At 40.4% G+C, this 17,020-nt stretch overlaps 1 pseudogene; it reads right to left on the bottom strand.

Annotated features, from left to right (window-relative positions):
* Positions 1–631: 631 nt before the first annotated feature.
* LOC124102222 (protein NDRG3-like) lies at positions 632–2,132 on the bottom strand (annotated as a pseudogene).
* Positions 2,133–17,020: the final 14,888 nt, after the last annotated feature.

Below are 17,020 nucleotides of genomic sequence, written 5' to 3'. Positions count from 1 at the left end.
AAATTGATGTGAGAAGACATAGAGATCAGATCATCCAAAGATGTTAGAATGTTAAAGTAATGGCATGGAAGTAATTTTGGGTACATACAGGGAAAAAGAGTTGGAGGGGCATTGATGGGTAGAAAGAAGGTTAAATCCAGAATGCTTGAGAGAGGCTCAGTGACCGTGCATGTGTTAAAAATAATGGAGGACAGTTTATGGGATAAAGTTATATTATGGAGGGTGGAATTTCAAGATCCAGGGAAAAAGCATCTCCTTAGCAGGGCAGCTCCATGGTTTGGCGTTGGCCCAGAGCATCAAGGGACTCACAAGATTCTTGAGTTCCATCTTAACAATTGCTGGTGACAGACTGGATGAAGGAAATTTCTCCAAAGCCAGTGATACTTAATTAAGGTAGAGTGAATTCAACATAGAGTGAACTGGGTTATGCTGGCCGATAGATGGTAAGTAGCTGATTCCCTGCAGAAAGGATCAGGAAGATTCCCAGTCTGAACTATGGGTGCAGTCCCTCACAGTCCACCATTGGTAGTTAAGTTGTTTCTATAGATTTTGGACAATAATTGCAATCAACCGTAGCCTCAACTGCAGGTAAATTTCCCCTACTATCAGTAAAGAGAATACTTCCATATTTTCAATCAGATATTATGTTGGCCCTTATAGATTTTTCAATCTCTAGGCCTGTGAGTTTATTGTAGGAACCCAGGAAGAGCCATAGATTTTTTTTTGGTTGATATTTTGTGCAATACACAGACTGTAAGTTTAAATCAGGTCCAGGTTGGCCTGCAATTCTTCCTATTCAAAGTAATGAGCCAAAATAATATTCACAACATTGGTTGTCAAGCCTGGGAGTTTGGAAGCTGCCCAGTCAATCCAACCTTTAGCACAAGGGTCAATGTTAATGAGCACAAGTCCTTCCACAAGCTCTGGATGACTGAATGCAAATCTGCTAAGGCTGTAAGCTCCAGTTCCAACTGTAATCCTAATAAAAACAGGAGGCAGCATCTTGGCCAGTTCATCCATTACAGGGTAAGGTATCCTGTTGAGAAGGAAGGTTCATCTTTCTGCAGGGAAGGGGTAGTCACAAAAGTGCTAGGGAATCTCTTGCATATCCTTAATGCAATCCTTTAAAGAAGGCATTGAAACAGGATTTGTGGTTAAGGTCAGTGGCATGCTATATCACCATAACTGGTCTGTTTCCCACAAGCAAGCCTCCTATAGCTATGAGACCATCATGGATTTTTTTCTGTGTCTTGTTCCTGACAATCATAATTTCCTGGAAGTTTCATGTGTCATTCTGAGGCATAGATACCTGCCTTTCGTGCACTGGCAGTGGTGGCAGCAGTAATAGCAGCCATGATCGCCTTGACTGTGTGTTTAATCTATCTTGTCCATTTCTAACTTTCAACTGGTATACGTAGATCATTTACCTTTAAGGCAATTGTTGACATGTTATGGCTTAAGTCTGTTGTTGCCTTTTGTTTCTTGTTCTTTTGTTTCTATGTGAAAGGCTTATTTCAGTCATTCCCTAGGAGGAAGGTAAAAGCCATAGCACCCAGGACCCAGGCTTCTTTCAGAGTAGAGCTCCCATATTCCCAGGGCAAGACTCTTTCCACTTTTCAGTGAGGAACATTTTATAGAATTTAGTACCTGCAGCAGTGGAGCCTTGGGTTACAGAAATCATCAAGACTAACCATCTGGGGCTGGAAACAACTTCTCAAATTTATCATGGGAGGATTACCTAAGAGAAAATACACTGTGGTGGCTTCATCTTATACCCGCTGCTAGTTAAAATATATATCCCAGAGACATCATCTCTATCTCTTCCTTACTTAGAATTATCTACTTGAAACCTTCCCCACCGTGACCTGTTGAACTAAGATGGTATGCCTTACATAGTGAAAAAGAGTGGAGGCAACTTTCATGGCCCTTATGTGCCTCAAGTGAAATGGCAGTACATAGTCATGAGCAAGTATTTTTCTTAAGATGTTTAGAGCTCTCACAAATATGATCTCATTAATCCTTGAGGTAGACATCAAAGTCTTTATTGCTCTGCCATGAGTAGGAAGATTAAACAATGGAAACTTGCTCAAAGTCACATGTAAGCCAGTACTAGTTGAATGAGAAAACTCCATTCTTAGATATATGAGATAATTGGATATGCTACTTGATGTCTGCAACACTAATTATTTCTGATGCTTAGTTTATAATCCAACTGGACTTCTGCCTTCTCAGAAAGATGTTTGCAGCCTGGTTTGGGGAGAGCTGGCTCAGTCAGGGTTTATTTAGCATGATATATAATAATATATGTGACATACAAGGATGGTATAGACTTTTGCAGCGGTCTTTCACTGGATTTGTTCACTCATTACTTCCTGCATTCATTGAACACTTTTTGTCAAAAGCCGCTAGAGCTGAGCATTGCTTGAGTAAGGAGGTGCAGAGGTAAAAGTACAGCTTGTTGAGAAAGGCAGCCAGGCAAGCAGAGACTTAGGGAGAAGGGCTAAGGAAAATAGAAGGATGAGAAACCAGGAGATTTAAAAAAAAGTGATCTAGATAAAACTTTTAAGAAGTGGCTGTCCTTTATTTAGAATTGGGAAGGCAGCCAAGAGGTCAACAGCTATTCTAAGTAGAGAATGTTCCAGATTGCAGGGAGGGACAGCCAATGCAAAGACATTGACTTAGATCTAATAGTGCATCCATGAAAGGCAAGGAATTCAGTGTGGCTGGAGACCTGGATGGCAAGTGTAGATTTATGGAAAAGCAGATCAAGGGGAGAATCTCGGATGAGACTGAGAGGCCTTGAGTATCTGCCACCTCCAGGACAGTGCATTGCAATAGAAAGAGCACATTCATTAGGATCAGAGGATCTAGTTTCAGTGCCCACGCTGACTTGTTAATGGAATTCCTGTCTTTCCCCTCCTCCCAGCCACCCAACCAGTTGTCCAAGGTGTCCAAGGCATTAAGAAAGAATGGATTTACAAACTCATAAAAATACCAATGCAATGTCTCCTAATAGTTTGTGTGTGTGTCTGGATTTAAAATCAGCCAAGTGGAGCTTGAAGCCACTTTGCTCTGGTTATAGGATCTGGTGAAGCTTAAGAAACTGGCTGGGGACCAGGCCATGCAGAGTAATTGTTTGCCAACATCTGCTTCCAAGGTACCTGGAGCCACTGCCTTCAGCAACCACTTCCCGCTGTTCGCTTACAATGTGTCTTGGGAACACGTTCTCCAGGGACACAGCTCAGCGTTAGGAAAATTGACAAATAAATCTGAGGACAGGTTAACTGTATCTACTAATAGCACTTTTCTTCACCCACTCTCCCTGAACTCCTCCCTGGGAAAGAAGCTTTTGGGATCATTATCAGTTAAGATTGATGTCTTTTCTCTTCTTCCTTTCCTTTTTTATTCCTTTTTATTTCCTCCAGGGAAAATGATTTATTGAGTTCAGTAGCCAAAACTGGAATACATCTAATACCATGTCTATTAAGCCAGAACCAATGCACTTACCACTCCGTTTAGAAAGCTGTCTACACCTAGACCCAGTAACAGCTGTGTTGACAGTCCCAGGATAAATGAGGAAAATGTTAGAGAGATTTAAAATGTGTGACTAAGTGACTTAATTCTTTGATGCTTCACTCTCAAGAGTGCTTGAAAAGCTTTGATATTGCTGGAGTTAAATTCAATGACTGCCAAGGGTGATCACGATTTTCCAGGTTTATCTAAGGATAACTATTTGATGTACACACTTCACCAAGAAAAGTACATGCACTGGTACATACCCCTATGCCATAAAACATGTGCATGCACCTTCAGAGAGACATTGTGGGTGTTACAGTTATGCACTTCCACTTGAGAAGAGAGTGGGAGTAAATTTACATTATAACAGCTATGACCATAGATACATAGATGACTAATACTCTCAGTAACTTCTCAAGGAAAGCATTGTCGGTTTCACTCACAGGTGAAGAAACAAAGTCTCAGTGAGGCTGGGTCACTGGCTCAAAGACACTCAGTAACTGATACAAGATTTGTCTATGCCAACCCAGATCATCTTCTACAAATATGAGGTCTTTTACTCACAGAGAAATATAATCATTTCCTTTGCCTTCCATACTCTTCATTCATAAATATATTTATTCATTCAACCTGTTTATACATGCAGGGTCTACTACACACCAGGCACCACTCATTTTGAGAAGCCTGCCACAGCTTAGAGTAAACACAATGAGAAGCAGCTCCATCTAGCTCCGAGTTTTGTTTGATCTCACATGCAGAGAAACAGACCATTGTACAAGTCAGATAATCAAAATAATAGAAATTATCAATATCTTTAAATGTCATTTCAATGATTTCAACAGGGACTTTCTTGGTCCTAAGGAGGATCATTCATTTCTCAGGGCTGTTTTAACAAATTGTCATAAACCAAGTGACTTAAAACATAGAATTTTTTTTCATAGTTTTTGAGGCCAGAAGTCAGAAATCAAGGTGTCGGCAGAGTCAGATTTGCTCCAAAGCCTCCAAGGGAGGATCCTTTCTTCTTCTTCCAGCTTTTAGCCATTGCTGGCAATCCTTTGCATTCCTTGACTTGTGACAGCACAATCTCAACTCTGTTATTACGTGGCCTTCTTCCACGTGTCTGTCTCTGAGTCCACTCCTTTTAAGGACAACAGTTATTGGATTTAGTAAGGGATACCTGTGTTAATTAGCTTTATGTTACTATAAAAAATACCTGAGTCAATTGATTTACACAAGAGGAAAGATTTATTTTGGTTCATAGCTCTGGAAACTCCAGTTCAAGATTAGATGGCTCCATTGCCTTTCGTAAAGGTGCTAGATGGCAATGGTGAGGAGTGTCTATTATAATCGGATACTTAAATCTCATAAGGCAGAAACAAAGAGGGGGACTGGCTAGGGTAACACAATACCCTTTGAGGGCATATCTGCAATGACCCAAGGACTTCCCATTAGGCCCCACTTCCTAAAGATTCTACTAGCTCCCAATAGCGCTACACTGGGAACCTAGCCTTTAACATATGAGCCTTTGAGGGACATTCAACATCCAAACCATAGCAATTCCTAACCCAGTATGACCTCATTATAACTTCAGTACATCTGCAAATATTCTATTTCCAAGTAATGTTGCATTCCAAGGCTCCAGATACACATAAATTTTGAGGGGATACTATTCAACCTGCTAAAATAGGAATGCAATCAGGAAACATCTGGTTTGGCTTCTTATCCACTTGTTTGCTACCAACACCACTGTTTCCCAAGGTTGTGCCCTGCTGCCCACCATCTCACCCTATTCCCCTAACAAAAAATCTTGGTCAGAAAGTCTCTTGAGTGATGCTCTTGCTCAGTAAGTCTTTTTTTTCTTCAGACCTGGGTGTTCAGAACAATGGATCAGTATTCTAAAATTCTTAGCTAAGAGAAAAGAAATACCAGTGGAGCATGAGATCCAGATCAGACCAGACTGGGTTGATGATCTTGGAAAAGTTCTGTGAACCTGTTTCCTCATCTGGGTAAGAATTGGAATGTTTAAATCATGGGGCTCTTTAAAGGATTAAATTAGGTAACAATTCAATGTTATCAAATGGTAGCTAGTAGTAATAGTAGAAAATAGAAAGAAATGCAAACTCTGGGGGAGTTACAGTAAGCTGTACTGCCTGGTCCATTATGACTTGGATGAATGAAAGTGGGAACTTCCTTCCCATTCAGTTTGCTCCAAAAACTGGTATAATTTTCTAATCACTGGATCAAGGAGACCCATTTTGCTTTGATACAGAGATATGAAGAGATCAGATTTCCTAATAGCTCTATCCCTGTTCATGAGCACCACTGCCTTGACACTTTATGGCTTGGCTTCCAACAATCCATAAAGTTTTCTTTCCCTATCTGTTTTGTTTCCTGGTGGAAGAGTAAAGTTAAATGGGTAGTTAGGAGAGTTCCAAAACAGAAAAATGAAGGGAGACATATTATAAAATAATAATAATTAAAATAATGTACTTGAAACAATAAAAAAGATGAAAATAGCCACTGCATTCTATTTATGTCAAAAGATGAAGTTGGAAAGTTAGATATAAAATGATGCCATTTAGAATAAGGTCAATACAAACCACAGATCTAGTAATAAATCTAATGAAAAATGTATAAGATGTTTATTCAGAAAACTCTAAACATTATTGAGATAATTTTTTGTGCATGAAAATTCACAAGTTAAGATGAAAGTTTACATATAAAAGGCCAAGAGTAGAAGATCAAAGTGTGAGGAGTTGTTTTGTTGAGTATCATGTTTTACAAAGCTTTGGTAATGAAGATTTTGTGATATTAAGAAAGAGCACACAAATAGATAAATGACAAAAAAAAAAAAATTCAAACAAACCCAGAAATAGACTTGCTTGCATGTAGATATTTGATTTATGATAAAGTATTAGGGCAATAGTAAACTAAGTATGTTCATAAAATGGTGCTAGGTCACCTCAGATTTTTATGGGAGAAAGTAATGCAAAAAGTACATTGCAGATGAATTATGAATATCAATGTAAAAAGTAAACTAATAAAGTTTTGAGAATATAATAAAAAGGAATATTAAATGATTTGGCAGATGTAAACATCAGCTAAGTGGGAAATAAAAAGCACAAATTACAAAAATAACTTGGTTAAATTTAGGATTTTTTTTCATTTAAATATTTAACTAACAAAATTATAAGGCAAATTGGGAAACTAGTTGATACACAGAAAACAAAACAAAATAAACATAGCTTGTATCCAGGGTATACAAACAATTTCTACAAATTAGTAAGAAAAGGCATATAATACAATCAACAAAACAACTGGCAAAAGATTCGAACACAAAATAGAATATCAGTATAGTAAACAAACATAAAAATTTTCAACAGCATTAGTAAGCAGGGAAATGCAAATAAAAACCACACATCAAAATGGCTAAGAAAAGGAAAAGATCAAGTGTTAACTAAAAAGTGGAGTAACCTGACATCTTAAAATTGTGTATAATTTGTGTGTAATTTCTTATAAAAGAATCTAGACACAGCAATTAAATGAAATGAGCTATATCATATATGCTGATATGAGTGGATCCCTAAAACATTATTGGGACAAAAATATGAAAAATAAAGCATATGAAAAAATGTTATTTATATAAATTTAAAAATCACCCATAGATAGAGAAGTCAATATTATATATTGGTTATAGAAGTATATGTTTGTAAAAATATAAAAGCAATGACTGGTGTTATGATTTGGATCTTAAATGTCCCCCCAAAACTCATATGCCAATGTCTTCCACTAGCCTGTGGTGCTAGTGGAAAGTGGTAGAACCTTTAGGAGGTGGGTCCCAGCAGAAGGCAATTAGGTCATTAGGGCCATGCCCTTGAAGGTGATATTGGGATCTAGTCCCTTTTTTCACTCTCTCTGCTTCCCAGGTACCAGGAGGTGAGCAGCTTTGCTCCTCCATGAGTTCCCTGACATTATGCTCTGCCTTACAACAGGCCCCAAAGCAATGAAACCAATTGGCTATGGTCTGAAACCTCTAAAACCTTGAGCCAAAATGAATCTTTCTTCTGTTTAAGTTGATTATATCAGATATTTTGTTATAATGACACAAAGCTGATGAACACAACTGGAAAACATGTGTCATGCTAATAGTAGTTGCCACAGAGAAGGGAGGTCAGAAATGAGAACGAATCTGGTTGTTATAGATTTTTGTTCATTTGGGAATGTTTGCTCCCTTTAAAAAGGAAAGAATATAAAGTATATCCCCTAAGACTGGGGTGGTGGAAATATGTTTGATTACATTTTGATTTTTAGGACTCTTCTAAACTTTGAACTTTTTTTTTTCACAAAATATATCAATGAGCAATACCTAGCTCCAGTTGCCCTGACATTTACAGAGTACCTTTCTTCCATCTCTCCCTTCATAGTGACCGTCATCACAACTCCTATTTGAAAATTCTGTTCTTGTCTTTTCATTCCATGTGTCCTCTGTATCATAGTGGGGTTCTCTCCTTCTTTGTCCAGACCTGTGATGAACACTTGGTTGGATGGTCCAGATAGTCTCCCCTACCTGGCCTGACCTGGGCTTTTGTGACATCTTGCCCTTGCTCAGACCCTGACTTTACTCTTTCACTAGATGATATGTCCCCAAGTCTCCTACTTTCTGGAAAAGATATCACTTTGACCAAGTGATACCATCCATAATTCAGACACAAGAGAGCCCAAGGGGGTGAGGGCCAACTACAGATCAGTGCTGTCATTTTCATTAGAAACCAGTTCAGATTGAACAAAATTGAAATTTCGGGTTACCCAGATCCAAATCCTTTTTTGGTTCAATGCACAGTTCATGTATTTCTCAACTGTGTTGAGGAATATTTCCATTAGAAATGAGTGAAGTTTTCTGTTTGCCTATTTCATCTCTGGGTGAAGAAACCAAGGTTGGGTTGGAATAACAGATCCCACCCTATCCCTTTCTTATTGGGCACCATGACAGCCCACCACTCTTTTGTCTTCCATATCCACTAACCAGGGGCATGGTGTGCATTCTATTTCTGACTTTACTCTTTCACTAGATGATATTAGATTTGTTGGGTGTGAAATTTTGGTGCTCATTCAATCCATTGACTCTTGATATGATGAAGGGCCCATGTGAGACTCCTAAAACTGAGTCTTGAGCAAATCTCAGATTTAGAGAATTCAGTAGGATTTCTGCAAGCTATGAGAAGAAGAAACCCTTTTCCGCTCAAGGAGTTCTGGAGGTAGGAATTTTTCCTAGCAAACTTCTAAAAGGAGAAATTTGAGAGCATCTTTGGATCAGAAAGGGATTTCTCTCTTAGTTGAAATCTGAAACTTATGTAAGTGGATAAATGGAAAACATGACCAGAAAGATATGCTGGAAGCCTGTTGTGGAGGCTTAAGAATATTAGTGTGTCGAATTGACACTTCTATCAGTTAAGAGTGCAAAACACACATTTTTATAGCAAAGGAGAAATGCCATATGGATTGACTAACATCCTTGCTTATTGAACTGTCTTTCAGGCTACCAGGAGACTGGGACTGTCTTCTGCTTTACAAAGTCACTCTATCCATTGCATGAATGTCCCTACAGAGCTTTAGTGTATCCATGCTTTGGGGAAAAGAGCTAATGATGAGCAGTGTTCATTGTTCTTAAACCAAACTCCTTATTGTCTGCATGTCACCTCTGTCCATCTCACACTCCATGTCTTTGTGCCACCTTCTCCTATCTATTTAAAAATGATTATTAGGCACAGATTGCTGAGTAACCAGAGAACTTGACATTTCTGAAGCATGCTGTGAGCTATGAGCAAGTCACAATGACCATCTGCACAATCTTTCAAGTGATCCTTGGTGTAATGAGAATCTAGCCCTGTTCCTCTCACTCACTGCCAAAGAACGAGCCTAAAGAATCTCAAGAAGATAGGATGGCTCAGGTATGATGTCGTTTACAGCAATGTTTATAAGAAGAAATGGGTTAGATAAATTGCAAGCAATCCTACCAGGCTCAAAGATGTGCTTTTTTTTCTGAGAAACTTTACTAATATAGAGAAAATATTTCTGTTAAAATAAGTTTAAAAATTACATACCAATGTGGGTATCTACCTATCTTTCTATCTATCAATCATCTGTGACATAATAGTTTTCATCCTTATCCCTGGAGGTTAAGTTCCAATATCCACAATGGATACCTGAAACCATGGATAGTACTGAACCCTATATACTATACTTTTCTTGCATATACCTATGATAAGGTTTAATTTATAAATTAGGCACAATGAGAGATCAATAATAATACAACTAATAAATAGAATGATCGTAGTAGTATACTATGATAAAAGTTATGTTAATGTTGTCCCTCTCTTTTTTTTCTCTCTCTCTCCCAAAATATCTTGTTGTTCTGTTCTCCCCTTTTTCCTATGGTGATGAGATGATACAATGACTATATGATGATATCAAGTGAGATGAAAGATTTAGGCATTGAGATATAGCAAGAAGCTTTTATCTAAGGTTTTCCTGAGCACAGCCCTGCAATACCACAACAGTCAATCTAATAACTGAGATGGCAGCTACTAACTGACTTTTGGAAGGTTGTATATAAAAAAAGGGATGAGTCACATCCCAAGTGGAATGGAATGCAATGGTATGAGGTCTCATCACATTCCTCAGAATGATACACAATTTAAAACTTACAAATTGTGTATTTCTGGAATTTTCCACTAAATATTTTCAGACTGTGATTGATTATGGGTAACCCAAACTGTGGAAAGTGAAACTAAAGATAATGAGAGGTTACTGTATAAATCATGGCCCCAATTTTATTAACTATATATGTGAACATATTTATCTATAAAGGGCTGGGAGAAGATATACTTAAGTGTTAGTACACATTTGTCTGCATTGTAGACATTTAAAATATTTTTATTTTTCTCTAACAACTTTTCCTTATTTTCAAGACTTCTTACAGTTGAACTGATATTAATTCCCTATTAATAACAAAATGCATTATTGATGGGAAAGTAGTATATTTAACAACGATATATTGTGTACTTAATATCTGCCTGAGGTTGACCTATTCAAATGGAGAAATAGAGAAAGAGAAAGGAAAACAAAGTTTGCTGTTCTCCAGAATGCAAAAATACCGTCTTCTTTAGCCCTGGCTGTGCAGTTGAACCACGAGGCTGACAGAAAGATGAGAGACAATTTGGCTGCTCAGGCCAAGTCAACCCCACAGCCCAGAGTATCTGATGGAGTCCCTCAAGGCACCAAGGTAGGAGGCAGGCCTCCAGATTGTGTGTCCAGCCCTGCCTCTGCCTGTGGGTGACAAGGAGTCTTTCCCTAAGCCTCAGACTCTCCTCTGTCCCTTCCATGATCTGTGACTTCACACACTTGAACTGTTCTCCTGAAATCTCACAGCCATGAGATTCTCCTATGTAGGAGAGATTTGCATTCTGCCTTTTAATAAGAATGTCTTTCTTCAAGATCTCACTGTCCAATTCAGATGTCACCACAGCCACAGTTTACAGGATATGGATTCAGTCAAGAAGGCCAAATGTCATAAAGGGTGACCCACTCATTGTAGCATGGATTTTCTCTCTTCTGACTTGATCAGCCATAAATGTCACTGTTCTGAATAATAAGCTGGGAATAATTACTTTCAAACCCCATCACCGCCCACAGCACCACCACCTGCTTGATTTCCCCTGGGTGTAAGTTGATCCCTGAAGGCTCCAATCACTTGCACATGTCTGTGAGCCATGCCACTTCCCTTCTGCTCTGTGTTTTGTCTTTTTACTCTCTGTATCTTTTTCGGGGACCATGTTCTGTCCCTTTTGCAATTACCCACATTGCAGGGCCACATCTGTTCCATGTGTGTTCTCTGTGTTAAGTCCAAATAGAGACAGAGCTCTGCTCAGATTCTGCAAGCTCCATCCCGTGCTACAGGTCCTCAGGTTTCCAGACACAGGGCTAAAGAGGAACCACCTTCTGTCCCTTTGCCTGGCCCTTAGATTACCTAGAAACCAAGACTTGTCACAATCACCTGCTTTCCAGGTCAGGTGATGAGAAGGATCAAATTGAACTCTTCCAGGTCAAGGAACTCTGTGATTTCAAGGTCTTGCACACGGGTGAACTGCGATTATTATTAGCTAGGAGATACCTATGATTCGCAGGATACAATTAGACTAGTCCTTTTCTAAATCCATGGTCCCTACAGCTTCAGTGAAAGATCCAGATAATCAGGCCACAGAGGAGAGACAGTGACATGGGACTGAACGGTCAACATTTCATCTGTGTGCACTCCTGGCTGAGCAGGCACATTCTCTGCTCTGGACAAACTTGGGCAGTGCAATCTGGCAGGTGTGCATGTTTGTAAACTCTCATCATGAGACTTTCCATTTAAATTCCAGTCTAGAATTGAGCATAACTTGAAGGGTGTTATAGGAGGTTGTCAGAGTACCAGAGAGACAATATGGGTATGAATCCTAGTCCACCACTGCCTGATGTGTGTTCTGAAAGGAAAATCTAATCTTTCAAGCCTCAGTTTCTTCATCTGCAGTGTAACAAGAGAACCAGCCTACTGGGTTGTATTAAGTGTAATTGGGTTAATACATGGGAATCCCTTTGCACAGTGTCTGGGAGAGAATAAGTGTTAGCTGTTAATACTATAATGAATATAAATTTAGACCCACCCATAACAGTCTTCAGTTACAGATCAAGAGCTCTCAACACTCTAAACATTCTAAAATGAATACAACTTCTCCTAGACCACAGATAGGTGCAGAAAAGGTAACCAAAAATCAGTCAGGAAATTCTAGGGACTTGTCTTATGGAGACTGTACCCGCACCATGGTCAGTTTATAGAAGAGCTGGAGACTTCCATCTTTTGAATCCAAGAAAGTGAGAGATTCAAATGATGTCTGGGCAGAAAAATGTAAGGCGGGATAGGGCAGGTGAGATCCAGACATCGGCAGGCTCTGTGTCCAGGAAGAGTCTAGCAGCTGGTGGCAGATTTGCAAACTGAAGAAGGACTCTCAGCCCTACTGTCTCCCCTTACTGCTGTGTGACCTGCTCAGGTCCTTCATCTTCTCTGGGCTTCACTTCTTCTTCTGCTTTGATTTCCTCCTCAGGTTCTAAAGGACCGAGAGCAATCCAAGAGGCAGGTGACCTTTGTTACCTGCTGTTGCTCTGACTGAGAGTTGTTATTGTAATGGTGGGATGAACATGGTTCTTGGTGTCCAGTCTTTGGAGAGGATGAGACACAAGAATGGCCGGTCTCTTTTCCATGTGGTCAGTCCTTCTACATAACTAAACCAAAGGCAGAGGACATAAGATAGTAGGGCTTTTTACCCAGAGGATGGAGAAACCATTTTAGTCAGCTCTGATAGAAGAATCTGGAATGTTTTTCTACACTAGATGTGGGTCTTTATCTTAGATCTTCTATAAAAAGGGAGTTAAAATGGGAAGGGGGAAAGACGTCCTAAGAAGAGGCATGAGGAGACAAAGGATCAGGAACACACTAGAAAGCATTTATTAGTTTTTTGCACATATGAACATCTACTATATTCCAGGAGTTGGGTACAAATTTGAGGAAGAAACAGCCCTAAGCTCAAGATGTTCCTGGGGGCAGACAGGGACTCAGATGAGCCAGAGAGATGAAACCATGATAGGGAAGCTGAGAGCAACCAAACATACCGAGGCCTGCAGGGATAGGGACAGGCCAACCAAATGCCCCAGTTTGTTCAGGACCACCAAAGTTTAGCAGTCTCATGTTCCCTCAAACTGGATCAGTTAGTCCTTCCAACTTGGGGCTTTGCATTATGAACTATAGAGTGCCCAGTCAAAATTTATATGCTAAAGCCCTAAAATATGACTGTATTAGGAGATGGGATCTGTAAATAGGAGATTAAGTTCAAATGAGGTCATTAGGGTTGGATCTGACCTGATGTGACCAGTATCCTTATAATATGACATCAGGACACAGACACACAGAGAGAAGACCTTGTAAAGACACAAGGAGAGTACTCCATTTGAAAACTCAGGAGAGAGGCTTCAAGAGAAACTAACCCTCCCAACACCTTGGTCTTGGGTGTTTAGCCTCAAGAACTCTGAGAAAATACATTTCTGTTGTTTAAGCCACCAGATTGCTGGTACTTTATTATGGCGGCTCAAATAGTCATCTAGAGCCTTTGGTAAGAGCTAGACTTGAAACAAGATGGGGTAGTCATTCACCCAAGGGGTACAACATGTGCATAAATAAAGAAATATATTTGTGGTTTAGTAAAATACTGGTACAAGTGGTTATGTTGGAGACATAGGCAGGTCCTTCATAATAAAGGCCTCATATGCTAAACTGGAGAGTTTGGAAATTGTCTACAAGGACAAGGGGAAACTGGAATGTTAAGTGGACTTGAGATATATGATCAGGTTTGAATTTTAGCCAATTACTATGCTAAGTACAGCAGTGGCCTGTGGGCCCAAAGAGACTAGATGCTGACAGAGAGCTCCCGTGTGTTTTCAGCTCAGGATCCTGTCTTGGAGGGAACCAGCTGCACAGAGCCATTTGCTTTCACCTTTGTCCTTGAAGACATGTGTCTAAGGCAAGTTGCTTTGGCCTATTGCTCTCAGTTTTCCCAAAGGTAAGCTAAAATCATAAGTCATTACCTTCTCAGCCCACCCACATTGGCAAGGCTGGGTCCTCCCCTGGAGCTCCAAGTAAATATTGTGAAGACAGGACCCCAGCAGTCAACCTTTTGAGACCCTCCTGCTCCGGCTCTTCCTTCTCCTCTGCTCTTTCTCCTCATACAGGAGTGAGAGGGGCAAGTGTGACATTTTCAAGCCCACCCACTGTGTATCCACCAGGACCTCCAGGCCACCTCTATGCTGGGTGCTGCCTCCTTATTCCTAGGGGAGAAATGCCACAGCAGTAAGCACATGCATGCGCAGTGAAACTGCAGCTGACATGTCACACAGTGCAAGCCCCGGAGCAGCTAACATAAGCACAGGTGCAAAGCAGAAAAAAGTGAGGGGCGAAGGTCAGCTGTGCATCTGTGCTGAGCCCAGGCGAAAGCTGAGCATTCACAGAGGACATTTGCTAATGGGGAAAGTTCTCCAACACTCATCCCGGCGGGGAAAAGCAAACATTCTTGAAACAGGTGGGGAGAGTCTTAGCTTTGGGGAAGGTTCAGAGAGAAAAAAATTAGAGATGCTATCCCAAACATTCACAGGCTGGACACTTCTAGGTGGTGCTGAATCCCACGTTCAGGAATGGAGAGGGGCCCCTCTCCTTTCACTTTCAAGGACTCTGCTGGGACATTGGTAAGTATGCTGAGCTACAGGTTCAAGTCAAAGGGCAGGTGACTGTCAGAGATAACATTAATCCTAATGCAGTTAGAACCAGTGCTTGACCATATGTGCTCATAGCGGGTAGAAATCCATTTGGAAAGGGCCCTCTGAGCCTCAAGTCTCTAAAGGCCAGTGGACTTCACACCATCAGTGAATTTTATTCAGTGCTGAATGGCTAATTTATTAAATGACTGGTTTGAAGATTTACCAAAAACATATAAAAATATATGTAGTAAAGTCTTCATCAATGTACATGGATGGATTGGCAGTCCCTTAGAGTCTGTAAGATCAAGGCTCATTCTCCCCAGATCAGGGCTCATTTTCCTCTCCCCAACTCCAAGTTAGATGTCCAGGCAGAGCTATGTGCTGACCATCTTGTGCCTTTCCTCAATCAGAGAATTCCTCTGTGCTATGGAACCCTCTGGGATCCCTATAACAACACAAAAGGAACATTCCTTAAATATTGATACATCAGTAAGAACTGTCAAATTCTGTATAAAGAGTCAAAAGAATCAAGTTGTTGACAAATCTGTATATTTGTTATGTTCACTGAACTGGCCATTTGGGAAATTGATTCTTTTGTTTGTTTGTTTTTTATTGAACCAGAAGAACAGCTAGGAATAAGCCAGCAGGAGAAAATGAAATTGCAGTATGGTAGGAAATTGGGCCTAGAGAGGGGAAGGAGGGAGTGCTCCATGGATTGGGCCAAGCACAGGAGGTGGAGGGAAGTGGCAAAGAAGGAAAGAAGGAGGGAGGAGACTGAATCTACTTCCCATGCTGAGGATGGAGAGCTTTTGCCATTCTCAAAATGCCTTCCCTTCCTTTTTCTCATTTGATCCTCACACAATCATGTGATGTGAAAGGCAAATTTTAGATCCCATCTGCAGATGAGTCAACATGCCGAGAGAGATGTGATTTTCCAAGGTTAGAGTTAGTACTTTACAGAACTTAGAGCTCAAACCCAGTTCTTGAGACTCTGAGATCTGCATTCTTGTCCATCTCACAGATGGACTGACAATGAAGAAGGAGAGAGAAACCCAAAGGAAGGGCCATGAGTATTTAATTCACTACTATGTTCTCAGTGCTTTGCACAAAGCAGGTGCATAGAAAATATTAAATGAATGCATGAATTAACAAAAACAAGAGAGATACTAATAGAAATAGCTAATATTGACTATGCCAAAAATTATCTCATTTAATTTTCAAGCATCTGTGGTCAGTCCTAGTATTAAACCTAGCCTTGCTTGCTCTTGGAATGGTTGAAGAAATCAATGGGCTTCATAACAATGCAACAAGGCTTGCAATGAAGCATGCAAGTCTCAGAGAAAATGCTTGACCAAGCAACGTTTTGCCAAAGGCAAAGTGTAGAGTAGCTTGAGCTTGTAACAGGAAACAGAGTCTGTGACTGAATCCTTGAGTCCTGTTTATACTCAGATTCCTGGGCCATTTGGCTCAAATATTTAGAGAACTAAATAGGTGACTGTGCTCAGTGAGCAGAAGCTGTGAGGGAGGGCTCACACTCCTTAAGATCAATAAGTCCAAGGGCCTTGGGCATCATTCCTGTCATCACTCCTGCCCTCTGTCCTTTCTGTTGTGCTAGTTCAGCCATGCATTGACTCTACATTACCCTCCCTTGGAGACAGAGTCTGCTCTCTCATTGCAGCCTACTCAATAACCACAACCAGGTGATATGACCCTTTACATTACCTGGGAGTGGAGGGTCTCAAACCTGAGCCTGCAGGTTTTATTAAAACACAGGTTGCTGGGCTCCTCTCTAGAGTTTCTGATTTGTTAAGTCTAGGGTGGAGCGGAAGAATTTTCTTTCCTTGCAAATTCCCAGGTGATGCTGATGTTGCTGATCCAGGGAACACACTTAAAGAAATAGAGCTTTAAGTGAAAATAAAAGTCTTGACCAGGAATTTGTGTATTTAAGGATCAAGTGGCAATCTGTGCTGCCTATGTTTTCTCCACAAATCTCCTTAGCACACTCAGCTATTACTTATCAAGGTTATGTGTGTGTTACTGCCTCCACATATCCTAGACTCTGCTTTGATTGCCTACCTCCTTTCCCCTCCCCAGTGTCTTTGCCCATGTTATCTTACACAGACCCTTCCCTACTCTGCTCTAGGAAGCCTTTTCTGGCCTTTTG

This window comes from Marmota monax, unplaced genomic scaffold (genome assembly GCF_021218885.2).
Source record: "Marmota monax isolate L192 unplaced genomic scaffold, Marmota_monax_Labrador192_F-V1.1 WCK01_AAM20220418_F8-fsc00161, whole genome shotgun sequence".
NCBI lineage: Eukaryota > Metazoa > Chordata > Mammalia > Rodentia > Sciuridae > Marmota > Marmota monax.
Note: the sequence above shows the minus strand (reverse complement) of the source record. Positions and strands in the feature narration are given on the sequence as shown.